Source organism: Panthera leo, chromosome B1 (assembly GCF_018350215.1).
Source record: "Panthera leo isolate Ple1 chromosome B1, P.leo_Ple1_pat1.1, whole genome shotgun sequence".
NCBI lineage: Eukaryota > Metazoa > Chordata > Mammalia > Carnivora > Felidae > Panthera > Panthera leo.
This window is the reverse complement of record NC_056682.1, coordinates 187,072,684-187,093,806: the sequence shown is the minus strand read 5'-3', so window position 1 is coordinate 187,093,806 and position 21,123 is coordinate 187,072,684. Positions and strand designations below refer to the sequence as shown.

Genomic DNA, 21,123 nt, shown 5'->3' with positions numbered 1-21,123 from the left:
AGGGGAAGAGAGAGAGAGGAAGACACAGAATCTGAAGCAGGCTCCAGGCTCGGAGCTGTCAGCACGGAGCCTGATGCGGGGCTCAAACTCAGAGACCGAGAGATCGTGACCTGAGCTGAAGTCGGACGCTCAACCGGCTCAGCCACCCAGGCTCCCCAAGTATGTATTCTTATTCCCATCTTTTCAGACAAATGAACCAAATGAGACTTATAGACCTCAAATAGCTTGGCCATGTGCCCACATCTAAGTAGCAGAGCCTGCAGTTAAATCCAGCTTCCCCTCTGATGCCTATAAACAAGCTGTAGCTATGTAATTGTCATGCGATTTAGAAGAATTCAGGAGGAAGAGGTGAGCCTCCATTCGTTTTACAGATATCTCAACATCTCCAGTGATTAGAAGTGTGTGTCCATCTGTCGGTTTGTAAAACACCAACTCACATGCCTCCTTTCTTCTCCTTTGTTAGTCATTTCCTAAATCACAGCAAATCTGCAGCCGTCTTTGGGATTTTCCACAAAACAATGCGATTTCAGCGCACCAGCTTCAGTGTGTCACTTCTGGTAACAGCTCATATATGTGCAACAGGGATTTTCACTACTCTTTTCTGTCATGATTCTAGAGTCTCTGGTAGCCATCAGTCTCCCAAAGCAATGGAAATTCCCATGTTTAAGGCTCTTGTGTCCACATCTGATTTTTTTTTTTTTACTTCTAGTGAGAATTTACCATTGGAGGATGAACAATCTGGCGGGTACACCACCTGTCCACTCCACACACTCCCCTTGCTACCTCTAGGTCTTGGTCCATGCTGTTTTTCTCTACCTGAGAAAGGTCTTTCCCTTCTATATCTGGCACAGTTGTACTGATTGTGTTCATCCTTCACGGCCCAGGTCAAATAGCACAGCTTCTAGAAAGCTTTCTCTAAACACCCAGATAAAATTAATCTCTTTTCTGTGTTTCTGTTAGTACTTTATACTTTATTATGAACATTTAGCATAGAAAAAGCTGTGTTCATCTCCCCTGTTGTACCTCATTCCCTGCACCTAATACAGGGCTTGGAACAAAACACATTCATGGGATTGCACTGACAAATTACCCCGACTTGCAAATTTTGAGGAATTGGAAAGATGGTGTGTCAAGGATCATTCTGGATACACTGCAAAGGCTACCTTGGGAAGTAAATACTACATTACGTTTAACTTTCAACTTCTATGTAAGGATTTTATGGAGATAAAATTCATTCTGAAAGGATTGAAGAAAGAGAAACAGAAGATTGGGCTGGGTGGGGGCACAAGCATAGGGAAGGCAGTGAGGCAAACATGGAAGCCCCCATGGAAGCACATTTGCTCGGCCTCACAGTTCTTATCTGTAGCCTTCACTACACATTTGTGAAGTGCTGGGCAGCTCCCAAAAATACCTATTACAAGAATCATCTAATGCAAGAAGTGTGACCCCTCTTTGCTAACAAAAATAACTGAGTTTCAGAAAATTGCCTAAAGGTCACATTGGAGATCATACAATTGGTCGGAGGCTGAGATAACACTAGGACCTAGGTGGGGCTGGTGGGGGGGGGGGGGGAGAGTTGTTTTGTTTAGTTTTGTTTTATTCTACTCTGTGCTCTTCGCCTTGCAGCATATACGGTGTCAATCAATAACTTTCAACTGGCAGTTGTCCTCAGCTCACTCTTCTCCTTCATTATCCTTTTTTATCACTTTTTCCAAATCCCTTCACTTTTCTCCCTGAAATCCCTGCATAGACTCTTGTATATTGTCACTGTGAAGAAAGAGCCCTGTAAACAATGCCAGGTGCTCTGTCTTGCCTTAAATCATTAAACCCCGAGTCTGCAGCAGGAAAGTGACTATTGGCAGCAAATTGGTCTTTTCAGATACACCTGTTCATACAGAGAACTGTCACTCCTGGGAGAACCATCCTAAAATATTGGCTGTTCTACTTTCAGAGTTCTCCAAGGTACTGCCATTTAATGCACTTGGGGGGAAAAAGTGCTGTTTGCTAATAGTATTTCATGTCTACTGCTCTATAGCTGCACAAATTTCAAGTCAACAAAAGTATATTGAGCATCTAATACGGGTCATGCCCTGTTCTGAACACTGAAGATTCTCCAAGTTAAATGAAATATGGTCCCTCCCATCACTGTGGTCTTAAGAATAGCGAGTTATAATACAATCACGGGGTGTAACACAATAGGGTGGAGTTGTGCATCATGAACTGAGCAGAATGGTACCACTACCAGTTTATGCCTTCCCTCAGCTTTTTCAAAGCCACTAACCTGTCCAGCCGACACACTGCCTCTTCCCAGGCGACATTCCTTTCTATTGTCTGCAACAGTTCATACCCTCACCACCCCTCACCTCTCTCCCACCTGACACTCGATCCTTATGCTTAGCCAAAACTTCGTCTGTTACCTGTTAGAAAAAATGTAAGAAGTCCATTAATCTTCTGAGCACTGCTGCCCCATCCAGTGTGTCAGTACAGACTTATTGCACCTGCTTCCCTCTTTGTCCCTTGCTCTCCCATCTTGTAGAAGTGATGCTTCTATTTGCACTGGTACCCCGTATCCTCTTGAGTCTCCAAGACCTCACAATACCAAACAGCCTCTACGCGTGCTTTCTAGCCAACATTTTCCACCATCCCTGGTCCTTTGCTCTTACCAGACAGATATACAAGTCCCTCCCATCCTCCTAGTGTCCAAGTCAGAAACCTAAGAGTCCTCCTTGACTCTTCTCCCTTCCTCTGCATCTAATCAGTCACCACACATATAGATTCAAACTCCTAAAGACCTCTTATATCCACCCCGTCTGCACTCAGTACCACTGCCTCAGTTCGAGCCACAATCCTTTCTCACAATGGTCATTCCAGTAGCCTGACTAGTTCTCCCTTGCTCCATTTTGTTCTCTCCAATCTAATGGACAACATGCTTCCAGAGAGCTTTCTAAAATCTGCAAATAACCATGCTACTACTCCGTTTAACATCTTTTCATGGCTCCCTTTTGCCTGTGGAATAAAATTAGACTCACTTACATAATGCACGAAACTTTCCCAGATCTGCCTCCTACCTACCTGGCCAGCCATTCTGCCTCTCCCACTGGCATTGCAAACTTCTTAAACTGGTTTCCTCCCACATCTTTATTCCTTTGTTCATGCTCCCCCTCTACCTAAAACACATTGCCTCTTCCATATTCTAGCCTTGACAAGTCCTTTTCTTTCAAGAATTCAGAAAGATTTCCCTGATTTCTGTTAGGTGCCTCCCCTGTGCTCACATGCACCGACAGTGTGGTCTGTAACGTCAGATGCTTAGAGAAACCCGAAAAGGAAAGTAATTTCACCCATCAAAGTATTGTGTGTCTTGGGGACTTTATCCAAACAGTCCATGTCTTATTTGGGGCTCTGCTTCTTTGAAAATCTAGTGCTAAATTATCGTGACCTCACTCATTTCCCTTTTTGCTATGAAACTCTTGTTTGTATAGAGCCTAATTTTCATGTCAGGGGGAATTGCTTCAGAAATTCCAGTTGCAAAGCACAGCAGATGCAGACGGCTCTGGGAAAAGAACAGTCAAAGGCAGTTAATCACGAGCCCCTGCTTTTCAGTGAGCAAAGCCAGATGCTACCGTTGTAGGTCAGTGACAGGTAAACTGCAAATAAAGTAAATTATCACAGAGGCCATTTCAGGTGCCGAAGCCTTTATTGGCGTTCTTCATTCTTCAGGAGAAAACACGCACTTGTTTTCCATCAGAAGTGAATAAAGACATCGCTCCTCTGTCTGGATCATAAAAAGATCGCCCGGTTATATATAATCAGTCCACTGGTAGCCCCTGTCCTCAGGATAGGTTCTGACCGTTACAGAGGTGAGCCAACAATGGTGCACTGCCCAGGTTGGCCTTGGGAATCCTTTTGCCTGGGTTTAAACCCTGGCTTGGCCACCTACTGGCTGCATGGCCTGAGCGTGACCTTGACCTCTCAGTGTTCCAGTCTGCTCCTCTACAAGAGGAGATTAATAAAGGCAATAAAAGTTACCTCACAGGATTGCTGCAAAGATTAAATGACATCCGCAAAATACCCAACACAAGGTAAATGTGCAGTAAGTGGTCTATCGTCTCAGTGCTAAATGGCAAATTCTAATGGAATCCATTAAGAGGCAAGCGCTCTTCTTACACAAATTTTGCTCACATTTCACCCCCTCTCCTAAGCTTTACCTCTAACCATTGTTCTCTTGATAGCACAGTGCAGCTTCATCTGGGACCGTGGTTGAAAAGAGGTTTGGACCGATGCAGACAATTTTACCGCAAAGACCTTTTTTTTAATTCCAACATTTTTTCAATAATTTTAATTCCAGGAGGGAAATCTGGAGTCCCTGACTCTATATTTCAGGAAAAGATCCCTGCCCAAGATTCAGTTTGATCCCTCCATTTTCCTATAGGAAGGTCACTCAGAAGCCCCCCAACTCAGGTATTTTTTACTCAGTGGGTTTTAATTCATTACTGTCACTATTCATCCTGATGTTCAACTTGTCACATATTTGGCCAGTAGCATGTCTTTTGACCTATGTCTTGTGTCCTTAATGGTATGTTTCTTTCATTTTTCATATATTTCTTTACTTTTTACCTTCTGCTTTAAGATATTGTAGGCTCATCTTGTACACTCCTTGTCCCAGAGCTGGAATCAGTTATTTTTCCAAGGACTCCTGGTTCTTTTTAGTGGGGAATGCAATTTGAGAAACCAGCAACTTATAGCTATTATTGCTTCTGGACCCCGTAGCTCTGCTTCTAGGTCCAGTCGTCTGATAAAGGGGTCAGTGACATGGTAGCAACGCTCAAAGCTCAGAGCACCCCACTCCTTGATCTGCCTAGGGATGAGGTCTCTAGTCATGTTGACTTTTACCATCTTCTCTTAATGAATTCAACAGCAGGAAGCTATAGAAGGATCTTCAGGACCCTTGAGTGTTCCACCTTCCTATTAGAAGGTCAAGAGTGCACAGATGTTTCATGCCATCATACTGGGCACGTGGGGCACAGAAGGATCCCTCCACAAAGATTAATGTTGCCCAGACTGTGAATAAAGAAAAATGCCCAACACCTGCCAGATGTAGAGGTCAGCAGAACTTACTTTGGTGCTTTCTTTAAAAACTTGATTATGGCCCTTAGTACCTAAAGCAAAATTTTAAGTTCATCAAAACTGCAGAAGATATTCCAAAGTAAAAGGAAAAACCTATTCTGGTATTTATTTTGATATGATCACTTCAATAAAGAAAGGAAGGAAGGAAGTGGGGGGAGGGAGGAAGGAAGGAAAGGAGGGAGGAAGGAAGGCGGAGAAGGGAGATGATTTCAACTTTTTGTTTTATGAAATCTCACTTTTTACTTATTTATATATCAATGCAAAAAATCTATCACTAATTAAAATATATGGACAACTATGGACAGATGCAGTCTGAGCTATGGATGAAGAGACAGATATAGATATATACTGTACACACACACACACACACACACACACACACATACACAAAGTATTTAGGATGGGTCGAAATCAGAGGAAACATTTTCTAGTTTCTTTTTCCAAGGATTTGAATCTTTTTTGAGCATGTACAATCCATTCTGTTACATTGTGCTCTGTCCTGCTTTTTTGTTTTTCTCAAATTTGTTTCATCATATTCCCTTAAGAAAGAGTAGCCTATAAGTTCATTGAATTAAAAGAAAATTGTCAAAGGATAAGCAATTTCTTGTGTAGGAACCAGGGACTGGGTCCAATGCTTCACAGATGCAACCCCAATTGGTACCAATGTAAGGAGATTCTGCTGTTGTCCCCATTTCACAGATGCAAATGAAAAGAGACAGCTAGGCATGGGCACTTTTCACTTCACAGAACTGCCTCATCCTGCAACATTCTTAGCTCTAAATTTTGCAATGTCAACTCTTACTTTTTTTTTCTTAGCACTTATTTTCCATTCTCTTAATGGGTCTGAAGGTTCTTCTGAGATCTTCCTGGAGTCTTCAGGTCTATCCTGTGGGTCTATTTTTGTGTCTCTCGCATGCACGAGTGCACACACATACACACATGCGTGTGCTTGTTTCACCATAGACCTAGATTTCCTCATTCACTCAACAAATATATATGGAACACCTGCTCTGCTCCAGGCTCCATTCTACACATGAAGGATACAAGAAGCCTATGTGAAGCTTGCACTTTGCACCTGTCACAGATATTAAAGAAATGTATCAAACAAAAAATCATTTATTACAGTTGTAATAAAATGCCATAGTAGATGTAGAGTATGGAATTACAGCTCCTAACTTGGGGACCTAACCCAAAGTTGAGGGGGAAAAACATCATTTTTATTAAGGACATATTGCACTGATCCCTCCGCGAGCACATCCACCTGCTTCCTGATGGTGTGAACTAGTTCCACTCCTCCCCCTTGCTTTCTCACTGCTTGAAGCAACTGTACATCTTTGCTCCATGATACCTTGTCCCTATATCAGACCAAAGGCTGCAGAAATCTCAAAGCTTTTGAGGGTTCAACAGATGCCTGCATTCTGATTGTCACGATTCATTCTCCTATGCTAGTTGTTTAACATACATATGCCATAGCTTCTATCTTTAACCTATGGATATGTGTCTTTGGATTTGACATTCTGCCTCAGGTATCCTTTCTCCTGATTGCTCTTACCTGTTAAATGCATGCTATAAAAATTGACACAGGAGGGTTTTTACTGCACTTAGCTCTTCTTACTCATTCCCTCAATCACAAAATGTATACTGGACACTTACCATGTGCCGGGCATTGTGTTACCTACTGAATACATAACCCGGGAACAGAGAAGGCATGACCCCAGCCCTCACGGAAGATTCTCTGTTGCCATATGATTCCTCAAATACTTACTAAAAATTTTTTTAAAAGGCTTAGCACTGTCATAGATGCGATGCAGCAGAAAATAACACCTCTGACCCTGCAAGAATTTAAGTTTTTATGAAGGAGACAACCCCCAGCACACAAAACAATACATGAGAGTACCCTGTTGACAAAGGAAAGTGGAGAGGGATTTGAGTGTCCAGGGGAGATTTATTTGAGGAGATGAGGTTTCAAAAGTGCTTTGAAGAAAAAAATAATCTTGATAACTGATGAGAAGAGAGAAGGCCATGGACAGAAATAATAGAGGACCACCTAAAAAAGGCTGGAGAGAAGACAGCAAAGAGACAGGATTATCCAGATTGCAAGCTCACCAAAAAAAAAAAAAAAAGTGGGGCATTAAGTGTTAAGTTATTGAGGATTGGTTTTTTTTTTAATTTTTTAAGTGTTTGGTTTTTTTTTTTTTTTTTTGAGAGAGAGAAAGCTTGAGCTGGGGAGGGGTAGAGAGAGAAGGAGACACTGTGCTGTCAGCACAGAGCCCGACGCGGGGCTCGAACCCACGAACTGTGAGATCATGACCTGAGCTGAAGTAGGACGCGTAACTGACTGAGCCACTCAGTTGACCCGAGAATTGTTATCATAGATAATGTGAAACTAATCTTCTCATGGTAAGTGAAGAGTTCATGGATCCCTTTCTAGTCATGGTTACACTGTGAAAATTGTCTTTGAAAATGTATCTGGGTATGAGGAACAAAGAAATAAGAGGCAGGGAGACAGATGAGAACATTGTCGATTTGATTCAGGTGTGATGAAATGTGTACAAGTGTGTATCCAATGGGACTAGCAGCAAGGAATCCAAGAGATAATATATAAGCCTGTGCTACAGTCTGAATGGAAGGGATGAGGGAACGGTGGATAGGCATACCGGAGAGGGAATGTGGGAGATGCGGGGGTGAAAGATAGACCAAATGGATAGCAGAAGAATCTTGGTTAAGTTGGGGTTTGTTGTATTTTATTCGGTGGTGGATCTTTTGCATGAAAATGTCCTATGGTCACTTGAAACCATGGGCCCAATGCCTGGGTAAGAAGTCTAGCCTGGAAATCAGGATATCATTGAGGCAGAAGGGATGTTCAACTCTGAAAACAGATGAGCTCTGTGGATAGAGGGGATGCAGAGATCAATTCAAACCTTCAGAAGCCAGAACAAGTTAGCAGTGACTATCTATTAGAAATAAGAAAACAGAATAATTAGACTTCAGATGATAAGAATGTCTATGCCATTGACACCAGACATTTATTATGCTTATACATTTCTTGGGAAAATGTAAATGCTAATTTGAAAAAAAAAAGGAAAAAAACCTCTTCCTTAAGTTGTCCACGTTCTAATTTTGTGGTTTCTAGAGAGGTCAACACTGTTGGTTTATAAGAGGCCAGCTTCCATAATTACCTGACAAATGTTCATGATGGGTGGGAAAATGGTGAATTCCCCATAAAGACAATGAGAAGATGGAAGCTGATTTATTTCCAGTTCCTCCATAAATCATAAGAAAACTTGAAAGTTTCAATTAAGAACAAAAATGGCCTTCAGACAATTTAGTAAAGGTAGGGATCGTTTTCCCCCAGGTTCTTGTCACTGTTGGTTTAAGGCCTATGTTAAAAAGCTTCGGTGATGGGTAACAAGCTTCTATTTCCAAGACTCTTGCAAACAATGTGCAATCTTGTCATGGAGTATGTTCCACATATACCAACGTATTTGTCAGTGAACTCTCATGACCCCTCTTCCCAATCACATATAAAAGAAGCATTTAAATTTTAAATTGCCATTTCACTTTTAAAATACCAGACAGTGAAGATATAGTTGGAAAGATATAATCCATGAGATTTATTTCTGAATGCAGACACCAGTTCCAATAGTCAAAACTTTTAAAAAAATCAAAACATGTTCCAAGTGTTAGTATTCAGTCTTAGTCTGGCTCTGCCTTAAGTGAAGCATGTTTCAATCCATGTACTATGCCTGCGTTCAGGAAGTTGTTCCCAACTGGAATATTAACCATGGTGTTGCTAGTTCCTTGCCTTTAAGTGTCTCTCTCACTAGGCAATAGCTGATAGTTTTAGAATCTCACTCCATCATCTTGGTCTGATGAGATCTTACCTAGTTCCAATGTCATTTTCCCTCTGAAATCATTCGTTCATGCGTTCAACAAACGGTAAGTGCTGGGTGGATACATACAAAGAAGACAGAAGAGATCCTTGATCTTGCAAAGCTTTCATCTGTGAGTTTGTATGTGCGTGTGGAGGGCCAGAGCGGGGAGGGATTGGGAAGAAAAGGTAAACAAATGAGAGGCCAGCACAATTTCAGAGGTAAGTGCTGTGAAGAAGGAAATAAAGAGTGAATTGAGCCAGGGTGGGGAGGGGACTCCTGAGCTCAGGTCTCCAAGGAAACAAGGAGCTATCCATGAGCATATCTGGGGAGAGCGAGTTCCATGCAGCAGGTCTGAGGCGACAGCAAGCTAGACCTATGTAGAAATAGAAAGAAGGTTGAGATACTTGCAGCACTAAGATGGCACACCGATTGTACATGTCACAGCTGTTATGACTTAGAGCCAAGAGGAAAGCGGAGAGAGAGCTCATGTTGAGCATGAGACAGCTCATGGGACAGCTCATGTTGAGTCTTAGAAGTCTTGGCTGGGGGCTGGGTTTTATTTTAAGCATAACAGAAAGCCACTGGAGAGCTTGAGACAGGAGAACATGATTTGTAGTTTTATTTATTATTTTTATTTTTGAGAGAGCATGAGCAGGGGAGGGGGGAGGGAGAGGAGACACAGAAGCCAAAGCAGGCTCCAGGCTCTGAGCTGTCAGCACAGAGCCTGACATGGGGCTCGAACTCACTAACCGAACTCACTAACCGAACTCACTAACCGTGAGATCATGTCCTGAGCCAAAGTCGGACGCTTAACCGACTGAGTCACCCACACGCCCCTGGTTTGTATGTTTTTAAAACGTTACTTACTGCTGTGCAGAGAAAGCACTGTAGGGTGACAAGAATGGAAGAAAGGAGACCAGGGGAACCGGTTACTGGAGAGGACCCGAGGAAAGTGCACAACAGCTTGAATTTGGGAGAAAAGTGGGAATGGAGGTGAACTGGCAGGTTCAAAATTTAGGGGAAGGGTGTGGCTGGACCAGCTGATGGACTGAATGAGGGAGATCAAGGAAAGGGCCAGTTCATGGATGATGACCTCTATGTTTGTGGCTTCATCAGCTGGGAGATGTGGAGGGCCAGAGATTATTTGGAGGGTTGGAGCAGGAAATTAAGGGATCACCCCCCAACTCTTACCAGTAACTTCTTATTAGTAACCTCCTTAACACTTTAAATACATCTTGTCCCGGTGTGTGCCATGTTTTATTGCAACTTGCATTTTAATAGATTTTGAGTCCCTAGAAAGGATCCTGTTTTATTCATATCCCAGATACTACCAAAGTGTCTGGCACATAGTAGGTGCTCCAAATATACTTACTCAATAACACATGAATTGAAGTACGATGTTTCAAGTCCAGTTGCTTGTCTTTTTGGAAAAGTCGTGTTTGCGTAATTGAATATAACCTTTTACTTTGATTTATAAACTATGTTATTCACACTGGGAAATAAATACCATAAATTAAAAAAAGAGCTATAATTGTGATTTAGATGTATTATAATTAAAAGAAGCCTCTATTTACATGTAAAACAGGTGATATATTATGTAGAGAAGAAACCACAGAAGTTGTTTATACACAAGAAATCTTTGGAGTCCCTACAGGGCTTGGATTAGTCCCTCTGAATTTAGTAGGGTTTCCATACATATTTATTTAATAAATGGAATTGAAAGTGATGGAGTATTTTACCTAAAAGCCTTCACTGGTCTATAAAAATTATATACAAGCAGAGTACTTCAAAATAAACTATTAAAATCTAGGAAGGATTTAAATTTGCTATCTTGGAAAAGAGAACCATTGATATTTAAAGGCCCTCGTAAGGTATCAAACAGTCAACTTTTCATGTGAATTGACCCCTGGAGATTATACTTTCTGGGGCTGCACAGCATTTGCTATTTCAGTACAGTGTTCATTGCATGTAACTTACTGTTTTTGTTGTGGCTGCTTCACTATATCTCATACTTATAGGAAAATGAAATGTTTAAACCACAGAATCCCAGGTGGTTCAGCCGACAGGTGTAAAAGCAATGTGATACAGAAATAAAACACTGTCAGTTTTTGATTACTGGGAGGAGAAGTTTTGATGCAGCATGCAGGCTTGAGTTTTTTTTTTTCCTTTTCCAAGCCAGAGTGTTCTATAAAATCCCCACCTACACAACCACTAACAAAAAGCACAGAGAAAAATCATCCCCTGGGTGCGGTAAGGAACAAATTGGAAGAAAGGCTGGTCTTCCTTCCATGTAGCTAATATACAAGAAATTACAGAAACACATGAGCTCAAATGGAGAAATAGGATGGATGAGGACTCTGTGGTTTATGGCTGAAAACTGAAGCCACTGCAAGCCAGGAATTCTGCATTTCCTGTCTATCAGGACCTGACCAGTCGGTCACGGGGTAAGGTGGGACACAGAAGAGGATGGATGCTAATGAATGAAGAGCCAACAACAATAAACAGAAGCATTACCCACTGGAACTCTTAGTAAACAAGCCCTGTGCCACACACATGGCCATAAGCTTTGTGTTTGTTGTCACTAAGTCCACAATCATGGCAAAAGAAACGGCAATTCAAAAAGATTGAGAAACGTATTCGAAACTATATTTCTTAGGACACCTGGGTGGCTCAGTCGGTTAAGCATCTGATTCTTGATTTCAGCTCAGGTCATGATCGAGTTTGTAAGATTGAGCCCCACATCAGGCTCTGTGCTGACGGCGTGGAGCCTGCTTGGGATTCTCTCTCCCTCTCTCTCTGCCCCTCCTCCACTCACGCTCTTTGACTCTCTCTCTCAAAATAAATAAATAAATAAATGTTAAAACAAACAAACAAACAAACAAACATAAAACTATGTTTCTAGTAAGAGGCAGGCCAGAATCCAAACCCAGGTACACTGGATCTAAAACATTGCCTTGAACTAGTGAGTGATGCAGGCTGGTCTCGCCTTATCTGCCAGGGACTTCAACAGGAGGTTTGGGGGAAAGGTTTAGCACTGCAGTCTCCTAAGCGGCTTCGTTAGAACCACCTGTGAACTTTTTTTTTCCCATTTGGGGTGCAGAACTCTACTGTACCTCAACTTCCCTCTCTGGCACTCAGGAGTTCGGAGCCCGTGTTCAGAGGTACCACAAGCAAAACTCATAGTACCTCTTTGGCCACAACATGTAAGCGTCACCAGCTCTCCAGCCCGCGTGTCTGTGTCTATGGCACTTACTACCTAATGGCTAAGCCAATATCACATGTTTAGGTGAAGTTCAGGAACACAATTGAAAGGGTGAAAGTCTAAATGAGAAGTATGTTGCACGGGGTAGGGGGGGGAAGTACGATGGGAATCCATCAGATCGAGTTTCTTACCTCAATCTGTCATAAAGTATTGGGAATAATCTAAAGTGCTTTATGCAATATAGTCCTTGAGAGCAATGAGAAATACAATTCAGCATGTTTTTTCAAGATCTTCCAACATTGTATCATATTATCAAAAGTCTTTCCAGACATTTCATATGTTTTCCCCAAACTGCTTTAGATTGCAAACACCCAAGTTCTTTTCCTGCTAACATCTCACAAAAGCCCTGGAGGAGGAAGCTGTGATATGTCTTCATTCCAGGGTGCTGTCCTCACTCCCGGTGTTCACTGCTCCAATGCCGACTCTCCTGCAATGCCCCTCATGCCCTCCGGTTAACCTGTACTGGAAGCCTTGAGTTTAAAGCCAAATTCGTTAAAACTCTTAACTTTTCACTTGGGCCCTGAGAGTGACTTTGGGTCTTTATGAATGTGTGTGCATTCCTCTGATTCTAATAGAAAGTAATAATGTATATATGTGTGTTTGTGTATTTCTTGGCAAAATGAATAAATCTCTTATCTCTTTCTTTTTTTAATGGTTATTTATTTTTGAGAGAGAGAGAGAGGAATCGAGAGAGAAACAGAGGATCCAAAGCAGGCTCTGTGCTGACAGCAGAGAGACCAATGCGGGACTTGAACTCATGAACTGTGAGATCATGACCTAAGCCACAGTCAAACACTAAACGAACTGAGCCACCCAGGTGCCCCTGAACCTCTAATCTCTTAATTACAGTCTGAATGCCAAAAGAACAGATTTTAGGATTCGACCTATTTCCTTTCCTTCCAGACAATGTGGATTGACTTTTCCTTTTCACGGGCAGGTAAGTAGATAGATGGATAACCGATAGATGGAATTGATAGATAAATGGATGGATGAGAAAGAGGGGTGGGGGGTGGGGTGACGGGCAGACTCTAAATTTTTTATTAATGTTTATTTATTTTTGAGAGAGAGAGCAGAGGAGGGGCAGAGAGAGAGAGGGAGACACAGAATCTAAAGTAGGCTCCAGGCTCTGAGCTATAACACAGAGCCCAATGCAGGGCTCAAACCCACGAACCGTGAGATCATGAAGTCAGACGCGTAACTGACTTAGCCACTCAGCACCCTGACAGACTCTAAATCTCGGTTTGGGTCATCCTGAATGAAAACCTATTTCGGTGCTCATAAGGCTCCTGAGAATGATCCTTCTGTCACCTCTCGCTCTCTTTGAGCCGTGTACTCTGGTCTGCTTTCTTCCTTCCATTTCAAAGCAGTAGGTAGCTAAAGCAGTTCCCCTGGAAATCTTGGCCTGCTGTTTCATAGACTCATTTATCCTGTCTTCTGCTTTTGACCCCAGCTGCTTCCCCCACCTCGTGCACTCCGACTCACTGGCCATAACAGCAAAGGCCCAGGGCGTTCCGTGAAGTTTTCTTTCAGAAGGCCATGCCGGGCTTCTAAGTTCACCAAAGGGGTGTCCTCAGCTTGGCGAGTGCTGCAGACAGCAAACCACCAGCACCAGCTGACACGTCAGGTTTCTGTGCAAAGCCTGCCCTATTGGGCCCTTCCTGCCAACAAATGTGCTCCATCAAAGAAACACCAGGCAGAGGTCCTGATGCTCTTGAGCCTATGGATTCCAGAGTCAGCAAAAGGAAAATATGGTGAACAACCAGTTAAGGTCCCCTGACCCCAGAGCCAGCTCCCAGGTGAAGGCAACAGTTCCAGAACTCTGCTCCTCCCAGTGTGTGATGCTATATCAGTTAAAAATTTATTCTTATTGACAAGCACCTCAGTGAGAACTAAATTAGACTGGTTTTTTTCGAATATGTAGCCATTCTCATCTTCACAGAAGCAAGAAATATTATTAAAGAGGGAGAGGAAAAAATAACGGGGCGATACAGGGCATGTGAGGAAGAAACTAGAGAAGTCCTAGGTAAGACTAGCAAAGTGCCCTATTGGGGGATGCGGGCAATAGGAGCCTAGACCATTTTAGTCTTGGTGTGAAGGCTCTGAGCCTTGGAGAGGGTGATGGGGGGCGGGAAGGATCGTGTCCTTTCACTACCTGTAAAGTGGTGGGAGGCGTGGTTCACAATCGAGTAAACCTCATTTCTCATTTCTCATTACTTCTATTCAGGTTCTCCTTCACACCCCACTCAGGCCCCTCCGGCCCCTTCTGACAGTCTTCTACCATCCCAGACACGTCACCCAGAATTTTCCCTAAGCCCTTTCCTAACTTACTTTCTATCACTTCCTGCCCTCTAGCATGTTTTACACATTTTGCTGACATATAAACAGACTTCCATCTGCGTTGTTCCCCCACCATAGCTCCACTGTAGCTAGAGAAGGGCCTGGCTAGGGCAGACCCCCACTAAGCATATGTTGACACTTTGCATGAATGAATGAGCAAAGGACAGCATGGCCACCCACAGAACCCGTTTCAAGATCCGACCTCTTCTCTCCTCCTTCAGACACTGTGGTTTGACTTTTCTTGTTTATGTTCATCAGAGCAGAAGTCGACATCCTGATCACCTACTACTAAGACAAAAGAAGGGGTCACGTTCACGAGAATCTCAAAGTTATATAAGCCACACCAAGTGAAGGTGAGGCCGTAGATGGGAGTTTGTCAGTCTGGGCATGCGTTAGATTCCACAAACTAGCATGGTTGAGGCTTTCAACCACCTGCATGCTGGACTTCAGATGCCAGAGGGTGCCTGGTGCTCCTGCAGCACAGGTGAGATCAGGTGAGCAGGACGAGAACAGGGACTGAATGACCGTGTTGCTGCCTGGTAACACGGCTGTGTAACAGCATCACATGTGAGGCTGCTGCACCTGACCCAAACCTACCTGCCGGGATTTCCACGGTCCTTTCTGGAAAATGATTAGGGCCGATTTCAATACCCAGATAGGACTGAGATCCAGTGGTTTAGGGAAACCACTTACCTTGCCTGCAATCCCTCCTCAGGATTTCTGTAGCACAACAAACAGCCTATTTCCCTACGGGCCATGTCGCACAAGGGTAGGTGTGTTACAGGATATAAAGCAAACCTGTGAGTGTTGTAGGGAAGCTGCTAAGTATAAATGCCAGGCTTCCAAAATCTGGCTGTGAACCCAGTGCCCAGGAAAGTGGGTTATACCACTTACACCATTCTTTTCATGTGAAAAGACATTCTCATTTCCCAACCATAAGGTCACCAAATAAATTCTGAAGTGAAATTGGTTTATAATTTGGGACTTGCCTAGAATACTGCAGATTTAAAATCCATAACACAAGGCAGATAAATCACAGATCACACTAGCAAAGACACATCCTGACAAGTATACTGGGCAATTTATGAACTGTTTACACTGGTTTTATTGAAATCTGGGCAGAAGCTATGGCTAATGGCTTGCGTTACCCAATGCATAGTAAGAGCTCAAGCGATAGTAGCTGTATTTTAAGAACGACAAAGGCCAAAGACTATGGTTAGTGTCTGATGTGGAAACTCTAAGACACCGCAGTGGTGGTTTTAGAAGATGCTCTTTATAAAGATTTTGGATTATTGCCCCTTTTAGTTACTTAGGTGTAAGAAGGTATTTTTCTTCTAGGCTTCCAATGTCTTTTTTGGGCCCTAAATCCAATCACCTGTGAATCTGTGCACACTTCTGAAGGAGCTCTGTGTTAAGGGACTCTGGGGATGCCTATACCTTCTTTCCAGGTGTGTTAGTTGCATTAAAGGGCAGTTGTCTCCCCAACAGTCTTCACACCTTCCTCCACAATAAACATATCAGGTATTGCCTTTGCAGCCCAATCCTGGAGGCCAACGCACTCACACTGGGGAACGAGCAGGCGCAGAATCACTGAACAAGAATCAGCAGCATGGGAGCACCTGAGTGGCTCAGTTGGTTGAGCGTCTGACTTCCGCTCAGGTCGCGATCTCATGGTTCGTGAGTTCGAGCCCTCGCATCAGGTTCACCACTGTCAGCACAGAGCCTGCTTCGGATCCTCTGTCCGCCTCTCTCTCTGCCCCTCCCCCCACTTGTGCTCTCTCAAAATTAAATAAAAACATTTAAAAAACAGAATCAGTAGTATGGCTATGAGCTGACCTCCTTTCCTACTCCTACAAATATACAGTCTTACTTTATATAAATTATATTGACCTATAAATCAGGTTCTCCCTCTTTATTAGTTTCCACTCAATAATATCACTTTCAAGATGTACACAGGTGCTGTATGATTATTGCTTCTTCATCCTGATAACAGGTTTTTGTGTGCCTTTGTCTCATTTTACTTACTCTTTCTTCAGCCATGGTTTCCTCCAGCTTCTCGCTACCACAAACTGTGATGCAAACAGGGATCCTTAGACGTGTTGAAGAGAAGTCTATAACCAAGAACAGGGTTGTGGGAGTGTTAGGAGATACACATATAATTTCATTAGTACTGCCAGATTTCTCTCCCGCAGGTTTCTACCAGTTTATACTTTCTCCAAAATATGAGAATTCCCATTTCATTCCCATCGCCAGTGCTCGCTATTTTCCTAATTATCAATCTCAGAAGTATAAAAAATTGTATCAGCCTTGTATTATCCATCTGAGGAGTATAAAGGATTATATCTTTACTGTTTTAATTTATAATTCTCTGATTATTTGTAAGCATAAGAATCTCTGATACTTAAAAGCACTTAGGTTCCCCCTGCTTGTGAATTACCAATTCACGTCTGTTCATTATTTTCTACTTTATTTTATTTTAACTGCACATCAACAGACACTTCTATTATGTTCTAGAAAATAATCCCCGTGGTTTTTAATGTTGCAAATATAGTTCCTGGTTCCCAATTGGTAAGTTGTTTTGTTACCTTTACTGACAAAAAAATCCTTCATTTTCTTGTAGTCTTAATCCAACAGCCCACTCTCTTTTTGAGATCTTAAAAAAAATTTTTTTACATGTATACATTTACTTCAAAGAAACATGTCCACAACATACTGTTAAAAGAAAAACAATGAGTTCTAAACCAGCATGTATACTATGATCCTACTTATGTATAATTATTCACAAGCAATAAGTATGCCCCCTTCATTGGTTTGGGTATAAAATAAAGTCATATTTCTTTTACTATTCAAATTATAATATCACCAATCCTATTCTACTCAGTTTAACAGAAAATATCACTTTTCCTTCTTGGCTCTCCTTGCCCAAGATTCCTCAAAGTTAGTTTTGTTGATCTTTTCATAGAACTAACTCTTGGTTTTGTTGATTTGTTCCTACTGTTTTTCTATTCTTTATTTCATTTATATCTGCTTTACTCTTTATCATTTTCTTCCTTCTGCTAACTTTGCTCAACCCACTTTTAAGTTTTAGGGTATGTGCTTCAGTGTTTTATTTAGAAAGTCACATTTTTAAGTGTAGCTTTCTAATTGGTATAGACTTTAAAAACATCAATTTTAACTTTTTTCACATGAAAAGCAAATTTCTTTAATGATATCAACTAAAAAGTCCTTCTTTGTGGTGTAATTTGTATTATTTAATAAGGACTAGATTCTGAGCTCTTTATATTTTATCAGCCCTCTTTGAATTCATTTATTCTTTTATCCATTAATTCACTTAACAAATATTTACTGAGCTCCTGCTATAACTGAGATATTATTTTATGTGCTGGGAAAACAGACAAAAGTTCCTGATTACCACAGAGCTTATCTTGGGGGTAGGTAGGAAGTGTAGAGCCTTAAAAGTCATTTTAAGCATTTTGGTGTTTTGGTGCCTGGGTGGCTCAGTCAGTTAAGCGTCTGACGGGTCATGATCTTAGCCCCATGTCGGGCTCTGTGCTGACAGCTTGGAGCCTGGAGCCTGCTTCAGATTCTATGTCTCCCTCTCTCTCTGCCCCTTCCTCGCCCATTCTCTGTCCCTGTCTCAAAAATAAATAAAACATTTAAAAAATTAAGAATTTTGGAGTTTACCAAAATAACAATAATAATAAAATAACAGCTGATACACATATTGCATTACCATATGCCAGGCACTGTTCCAAGGACATTATACATATTAATTTACCTAATCCTCTCGACAACCCCACCTGAATGATGAGGAAGCCACAGCACAAATAGCTTAAGTAACTTGCCCAAGATCAGGGAGCTGGGTCACATGACTGATTGGGTCTGATTCTAGAGCCTGTGCTCTTACACACTACCTTGCACAGTCTCTGACTGGGATGGGAAACCACTGTATGAATACCATAACTGATCTAGATGTTAGGTTTAGTTAGGCTATTATGTTTTCACCAGGCTATAGGTGGGGCAAGAGTAGAAAACGAAGACCAATTAGGGACTATTTCAATAGGCACAACAAGAGATGATGGTGATTTGGACTAATTAGTAGCAATGGAGGAGGTATGAGGAGTCACATTCTGGGTTTGTTGACAACTGGGCAGTGGAGTATTGAAGAGAGAGGAGTCACTGATGATTTCAAGGTTTTCAAAGATGCAGTTGTCATTTTACTAAATGGGGAAGAGTTCCTAAAGAACACATTAAGGGAAGAAAACTCCCTTAATCTTTTAGATGCCATTATATAAGGGGGTCAGTAAGATCCCTTTTAGATGTCATCAGACACTCTGGTGAGATTTGAATAGACTGTTGTATATGTGAGTCTGGAGTTGAGAGTCCAGATCTGTCCAAGAGATAAAATTTGTAACATTACCATATCAACTTAAAAAACTAGAAGATACCACCAAGGAAGAGAGAATAGGTCAAAAAGGTCCAAGGACTGATCTTGGTGTATTCCAGCATTAAGAAGGCACAGAGATGCAGAGGAAATGAAAAAAGAAAATCAAGATGAGCAGCCAGTGAAGGTGGTGTAAAACCAGGAGGCTACAGTTCTATAGAAGCCAAGTGAATCGAGTGTTTGGAGGAGAAAGTAATCTACTTTATCAAATACCAGTAATAGGTGACATTTAGTACCACTATTTGTTTTTCTAAACTGATGTTTCAGCAACACTGCCACAAGATCTTATTAGTCATAATCATTTAGTGGTTTTCTTTTATTTCTTGTTGGTTTATGTAAAAACTCATAAATCTACAAGGAGATAGTTTTGTGTCCTTTCCTCATTTCCTATGAATATGCCTCTGTGGTAGTTGTTAGAAATGTCCACCGATATTTCCGTATCTTCCCCTTTCTAGGCCCATTAATAGGATTCCACTTCCTGCCTTGCCAGTACATGGGTGGGGCCATGTGGCTATTTCTGGCCAACTGAGTTTTGAGCAAGTGACATTGTTGCTTTGGAACCACAGCATTTAATTGTGGATGCCAGACCTTCCCAAGTTGTCATCTTCCCTTAGACGTAATGACTGGCAATGTTTAAGATGATGGCTTTTCCATCAGCCTCCCTCTCCGAGGGACAACGAGCCCGACCCCTCTGCCAACCCATAAGGAACGTTTAGTGTGAGCAAGAAATAAACTTGTGGAGGCGAAGCCGTGGTGGCCGCTGTCCCGCCCTCAGCTGTCTCGTGGGACAGTGATCACAGGCAAGTTCTCAGCTCCCTCCTGCCTTGGGTTCCGGCCGGTGCTCTTGCCAAAACGGCCGTATCTCCCCCGTGGACCCAACCAAAATCACCTTCCAAGTGTCTTCACAAAGATTTTTGGCCAAGGAGACCTTGTACCTGCCTCCACGACGGCATCCTCAGCCTGGGGCGCCGGAGCTCAGGCGGCCCCGCGCAGCCCCCCAGTGGAGCGCGCTCCGGGAGCCCCGCGCAGCCGCGGCCGCCGCTCGGGCTGCGGTGGGGAAGCCCTGCCCCCGGCCCGCCTCCTCGCCCGCACCCCGGCTGCGGCGACCGCGGCTTCGAGGACCCAACCCCCGGCCCTGCCGGAGCGAGGGTGACCGTGACCCCAAGGGCAACGTACAGCGCCATCTTTCCCGTCTTCAGCCGCATCTCCCGGGAAGTGGGCCCGGAGACCGTAGACCACGGATACGCGCACACCGCGCTGGGGGCGCTGCCTACACCTAGGAGACGCTCGGGCCGCGCAGAGTTCAGGGGGCGCCCGCAGCCCCGCCCCCCGGGCCTGCGCCAGCCCCGTCCTTCCTCCCGCCGGCCTCCTGGCGCCCTCTGGACGCCCAGCGGTGGGTGGCTCAGGCGGACGGCCGGGGTCTCGGCACACCTGCCCGCCTCCATCGCCTGCCGCCCGTGGGGGAGGAGGGCGCCGTGCGTGGGCCCAGCAACTGGCTCAAGGGCCTGACCGCCGTGGGCGTCAACTTCACCACCTTCGACCTCGTGCAGCTGGTGCTGAGGCATCTGCAGACCAGCCGCTATTGACACAGGGAGCTGAGCTTCGCCGTGCGGGGGACCACTGACCCTTTTGTGTCTGAGCACGTGGGGCCAGGGTGCGCTTGGTTCCACCCTGGGAACCACCTCGGAGCACGCTGTAGAACAAGCTGGGCGCCTGGACTCTGTCCCAGAGTAAAGCCAGCGGCTCCTGAAATGCCACGTTGGGACTGGTGGGCGGGGGCTCCCAGAGTCTCCCCCTCCCCGCTTCCCAGGGCTGGCGCTGTCCCCTGGAGGCTTTGCCTTAAATGCCCAGAGCTGGGAGTGACCAGCGCCACCTCCTGGCACTCTGTGACCTTGGACATGCTCCTAGTTGTACTGACCACCTGCCCAGGGGACTGAGAGCCAGACTCCACCTGCACAACGGGAGGAAACTCCACAGAGTGTAAGGAGAGGCCTGGCCTCCGGGCCCTAGTGAGGTGGGGCCAACCTCCTGCTCAGCTGGAGCTATAAATGCAGCCTTGCCCAGCCCTGCCCCTCCCTACC

At 43.7% G+C, this 21,123-nt stretch overlaps 1 long non-coding RNA gene across 1 annotated transcript in view; it reads right to left on the bottom strand.

The window, feature by feature from the left end:
• Positions 1-20,307, bottom strand: part of LOC122218577 — a 61,272-nt gene extending 40,965 nt beyond the window's left edge. The window contains exons 1-2 of the long non-coding RNA XR_006202012.1: positions 20,219-20,307; positions 16,624-16,709 (exon numbers count right to left, since the gene is read on the bottom strand). This is a non-coding gene — a long non-coding RNA (uncharacterized LOC122218577). The remainder of the gene's footprint in view (positions 1-16,623; positions 16,710-20,218) is intronic.
• Between the last annotated feature and the right edge of the window lie 816 nt (positions 20,308-21,123).